Raw genomic sequence first — 5,586 nt, 5'->3', positions numbered from 1 at the left:
TCTCGGGTCCGGTCCCGGCGGCCTCGGCCGCGGGGGAGCGCGAGCGGCTCGGGCCCTGCCCCGGGGCTGCTCACTGCGGCGGCCGCCCCTCGGAGCGCATCTTCCCGGCCGCACAGCCACTCCGCACGCGCGCCCACAGCCTCCTGCCTGGAGGTTGCTGCAAACTCCAACGTCACGTACAAGTGCGCTCCCCACTCCCACCCCGCGGGCTCACCTGCTCCGCCCCGCGCCCTGGGACGCCCGCCCCCCCCTCGCAGCAGCCCTGTCCCGGCAGTGGCCTCTGGCAAGGCGGCTGACCACCGGCTCCCAGGTCGGCGCTGTGCCATCGCTAGCTCACGGGAGGGGACACCCGAGAACTTAGCCTCGGAGTTTAAAAAGCAAGACGTTTGACTTTGAATTGAGAGCTGACTTCCCTGCACGGAGTCCTGAACCGTGGTTTACAGGAAAAAAGCAAAGCTTCCCAAGGGCCTGTGTGAACTTCTTTGAAAGAGCCTAGGGGCACATTATCTTGTCTGGCCTTGGGGGACAACAATTTTGGGGAGAAGACGCAAAGTCCGTGGAGCAAAGCAGCAACAAGAAGAGGAAGGCTTGAGATTTCCGTTCCTGCCCCATCGCTGGGTCCAGCGGGCCCCAACTCCCTGGGAAGTGGAGACACTTCCTTTCTGTCCAGCCCCCAGCTGCAGCCGGCCTGGCATTGGCCTCTGCAGACGCTGATCTCACGGCTCCCACTTAGACCCAGCTCTAAGCTACTGGCCAATGACGGGTGTTAAAAAGCAATGGCATCCCTATTGCATCACTGGCTGGACCACGGAGTCCCTGGGGCGTTTATCCAATGACAACGTATCATTAGAGGGGCATCACCCTGCAGGTAGGATGCACAGGGCTGGCACAGCCTAAGAACTCCAAGAGGCCTAATGGGCATCTGACTCACACATGCCCAGCCACCAGTGGGGGGGGTCCCAGCCTCTTCTGGGAAATGCAAGAACCAGCGGTCATTCAAGGTGGATTTTATTGTTGTTGTGTAGTCCTTCCCCAGAGTCTGAGAACCTCCCACTCTGCTTGGTTTCCTGTCTCCAAGTTGATGTTCTACGGTACAGTGTAATTCCTGTCCCCCATGAGGCTAACTCAGTGGCGTAGTGAGAGGCAGAGGGTGACCTCGGAACGATGGGGTTTCCCTAGTTTGGTACCTAATAGCTGTTTCTGGTGACGTCCACGGGCAAACCCTCAGGTCCCTGGCAGAAGTGGCTCGTAGGCGTCTTGTTATTCCTTGCCCTCTTGGACAGCCGTGATGGACAGAATGGCCCTGGCTCTGCGAAAGGCCAAGGCTTCTCAAGGTTGTTTCCTTATCACTGTAGCCAAGAAAAAGGATTTAAGGGTCTCCGCAGAGCCCTCTAGTGGTAGCCTCTACAATATATGCCTCTTACCTGTAAGAATTTGTCCCAAGACCCCTTTGATCTAGATGACGCTCTAAGTCAATAAAAGCTATCCATTCCCTTCTTTGGGAAAATGAAGCACAAATAGGCCCAACGCAAAAGAATCTCATCTTCTATAAAGAGGACCTTTTTAATATGGAATATAATATTCTTACATGTTGTTTCACTAAGTTCATCAATCAACATTATATACAGTGACTAAAACAAATATCACATAATAACTAATTTTTTAGTACTATGTATCAAATACCATGTTTGTCTGTTTTACAGAAATCATTTCATTATTTACTTACGAAAGCTCTGTGATATTGTTGTTGCCTTGCTTTATAGATGGGGAAACTGAGGCTAAAAGAGGTTACATAAAATGTCCTGGATCATAGGGTGAGTAAACTGGCCAAGCCGGGATTCACATTCCAGCCTGAACAAATTACGACTGTGAGCAGGAAAACTATTCTCTTGTGAGAGATGTAAAATGCAAAGACTCAACTATTCCAGTTCAGGTAGGAGATATTAATCAAGGAGCCCATAATCCATTTTCTTTCACTTATATATGGGTTTCAATAGATTTCATCATGCTCCTGAACCTCCTGGAGTCTGGCTCTCCCCTAGCACTTCAATTTTTAGCTTAAGTTGCTGCTGAAGCAAATACTCCTGACACTTAAAATTAGCCCATCCACGCTCATTCTGCTGGTCAGCTCACAATGAAAGTGCCCAATAAATAGTTGTCTGTTTTTTAAAAATGTATCTTTCTATTTATTGCAATGTCATACAAGTTAAATAGATGATCAAGTATTTTTTAATGTTTATTTTGCAGAGAGCAAGCAGGAGAGGGGCAGAGAGAGAGGGGGACAGAGGATCTGAAGGGTGCTCTGTGCTGACAGCAGCAAGCCCAATGCGGGGCTCGAACTCACAAACCATGAGATCATTACCTGAGTCGAAGTTGGACGCTTCACCAACTGAGACACTCAGGCACCCAGATCATTAAGTGTTGTTACATACTCTTGTTATTAACTTCACTCCTTAAGGACTTATCCCTAAACCTTCTTTTTCCCCCACGGGACCCCCTCCCCCCAGGACCTTCCCATACCTGAGAGGTCATCACCTCCTCATGTCTATCGACTTCTGCTTATCGATGAGGCAGTGCCAACTCTCCTCTCAACTTCCTCTCATTATTATTAAGAACTGAGTGCTGTTTCTCATTTTCTATACTCAACTCTATTAGCTCATACCTTGCGTCTCAACCAAAAAAAAAAATCTTACTGCCCCCGCAAATATTTCCTCTACTCCTTTTTAAAAATGGAGTTCCTGTGACTGGACCATAGGACAGTTGATCCTCCTGACAGGATGCACACATTTTTGGGTAAGTGAATGTGGTGAGGCTGCATATTTACAAACTCACATACATAAAGTTAACTGTTCTAGAAGAACATTAACTGTGTGCTGGTATATGAGCACACATTAGGAGTTTGAGAATTCCAACAATTTAACACCCCATGCTAGAGGGAGGCTGCCATGACCTAACTCAGGGATACCTAAAAATCACACACACTCCCCACTTAAAAACCCAAACCTCAAATTATATAAAAAAGGATGCTAATAATTGTTTCCATGAAGACAGCCATGATCCCCAAAGTATCAATGGAAACAACCCTGTATATATAATATCTAGGCAAGAGGTTGGCTCATTTGACCCTATTCCACTTTGGAGGATATTGGTGTGAGCTAATAACTGAATGACGTCATTGGGTGTCTACCTGTCTTAACTTTAATATTAGAGATCTTTATCTGAAAGAGGGACTGGGGTGTGACTTTTTCAAGGTCATATTCGTAAATGTCATCTTTTAAAGATGTATGGTCAACAGTTTGCTCACCAAACCCATATTTCCCTCAGCTTTACATGACATGGTGTCCGCTGTGACAGAAGAATATTCTTTGTCACTAACCTCACTCTCTGTTTTTCTCTTTTGATCGCTGAGGTTGGGGAAGTGGGATATTTAATGGTAATTGGTGGCATTCTGGGACAACAGACTCATAAAGAGTCAGTGGGCTCTGTTCTTAAAGATGGTCCAAACAATGAAGTAAATTCACTGAACAGATACAGAAAGTCACGAATCTCTAATGCAGAACTTACATACCATGGGTTTTATACTCCCTGGCCTTCCCATAACAGCCTCCCCGCCTAACCCCCACTTCCCACTTGCAAACCAGAGTAAAGAAGTAAGAGAGAATCCCAGATAAGAAAGGGGGCAAATCAGCCAGTTTCTTGTACACTTGAGTCTATATTTAAATTGCAACCCTACGTGGGGGTCTAGTCATGGTCCTTCAGGAAGAGACGGACAGGCAACCTTGGGATGAATCAAGGGACTGTGTAGTTCTAAGGACCTCATGTTCTGGAGGCTTACCACTTTTCTTTCTGGTACTGGGCTCCCAGGTCTGGTTCCATATTCAGGCTCTGACCTCCCTAAATAACTCGTGTTGCCCAAACAATCTAGTCTGGTCTTCCTGGACTGACTCCTACTTCTGCCATTCATGGTGGTCACTGGCCATTTCAACCTCCCATACTGGTATGCATCTATCTACAGACTCACCACACTATTCCAAACAGGCATGTGATCTCCTTGAGGGGGTTAAGTAATATGTAGGACTCTTTTGAGCCCAAGAGACATGGGAAATGACCTGAATAACAGCCAGTAACAGTTCAAGTTTGAACACCAGCTCTGCCAATAACAGTGGCCAATCTTGAGGGGTCACTCAACCTATTCTGGCCTCAGTTTCCTAACTCAGGCACATGACAGTTAGACCCACTGGTAATTTTCAGACTGTTTTTCCTGGTCTCTCTGCAGATTGACTCTACTCTTCTACGTCCATGTTAGATTGGGTTTATAAGACAGTTGTCACTATAAAAAGAAACTTTTGAAAACCATAAATTGAATAACCTCCAAGGTCCCATTTGGCTTTAAAATTTGGGGTGTATGAAATTATCTTCCAAGTAAGATAGTTGTCACTGTCTCCAAAGATCTTAGAAGAATCTTGTCCTTCATGAATATCTCATGACTTTCCCTTTAAATGGTTTTCTCACCTTTTTTTGACATAGAAATCAATCCGCTTTTGTTAAAATTTGTAGAATTTTACACTGAAAAGGATTAATTTTACTGTTTGTAAACCATATACCAGTTTAATACCTGGTAAGTATACAAACACATATATACTGATCTGATTATTTAATAAAATACTACCTTTACTGTGTATGAACATGGCTATTCTATTCTATCCCATACCATTCTGTTCCATTTATTTTATTCTGTTCCTTCATTGCAAAAAAAAAAAAAACCCCAAAACATGCTGATTGTGATGAAATAAGTTTGTTTTAGTATGATCCACTCATGGGTCATAATGCATATGGTTTGAAAAATACTATTAAAATTATATTCTTTTTAAGTAGAGAGCTTTACTTGATTTATTTAAAATAAATAATAAAAAAACTTTAAATCCAGCAAAGGTTTTCAATAGTCAGAAAGTAGACTGCTTCAATTAATTTGCTCTGAAATATTAACACTGTTTCATAATCCTTTGTAGTATTAAACAGTAAGAATAACAAATTATTTTTGTGGTTACCCATGTTTAAAAATAATCACTTAAAGTAGCTCCAAGAACCAGAAATGGAGTTTTACCCAAATAAATCAGTCTGCAGCATTAGAAGCTTTCAAAGTGGAGTGCACGCATTGGTATTTCCAACAGGAGACAAGGTCTAAGATTGAAAGAAATGAACTCTGCATTGGGCAGCTCATTCCCCTGATCTGGCAGGAATAACTGATAACCTTTTAAATTACTCCAAGCGCAAGTTCAGGGACACAAGACAGATCACTGGGGGGCCTTTCTCATCCTCACCTGACCTTCCCCAACAATGTACATGAACAGGATAAACTGAGAACTCTTTGGGTCCCCCTAGGGTTTTTCCTCTTTTGCTGGAGAATTAGTAATGTCAGGTTTGGCTTTTGTAGACACACGCCCTCCAGCTGCCTCCATGACTGCCCCACAGTGACTGGACAATAGCTAGCTTTGTGGCCATTCTGAGCCCAGAGTCAGGGTCATGATGAACAAGAAGAGAGGCACAGAGATGGGAATGGGGCGTCTGGTCACTTCCTTTGTGGAT

General features: G+C 44.5%; 1 protein-coding gene across 1 annotated transcript in view; it reads right to left on the bottom strand.

The window, feature by feature from the left end:
- The window catches only part of SLC35F3 (solute carrier family 35 member F3), a 388,602-nt gene that overhangs the window by 120,580 nt on the left and 262,436 nt on the right, over positions 1-5,586 (bottom strand). The gene's annotated exons all lie outside the window — the stretch shown is intronic.

Source organism: Suricata suricatta, chromosome 2, assembly GCF_006229205.1.
Source record: "Suricata suricatta isolate VVHF042 chromosome 2, meerkat_22Aug2017_6uvM2_HiC, whole genome shotgun sequence".
Taxonomy (NCBI): domain Eukaryota; kingdom Metazoa; phylum Chordata; class Mammalia; order Carnivora; family Herpestidae; genus Suricata; species Suricata suricatta.
This window is presented reverse-complemented; position numbering and strand designations above follow the sequence as displayed.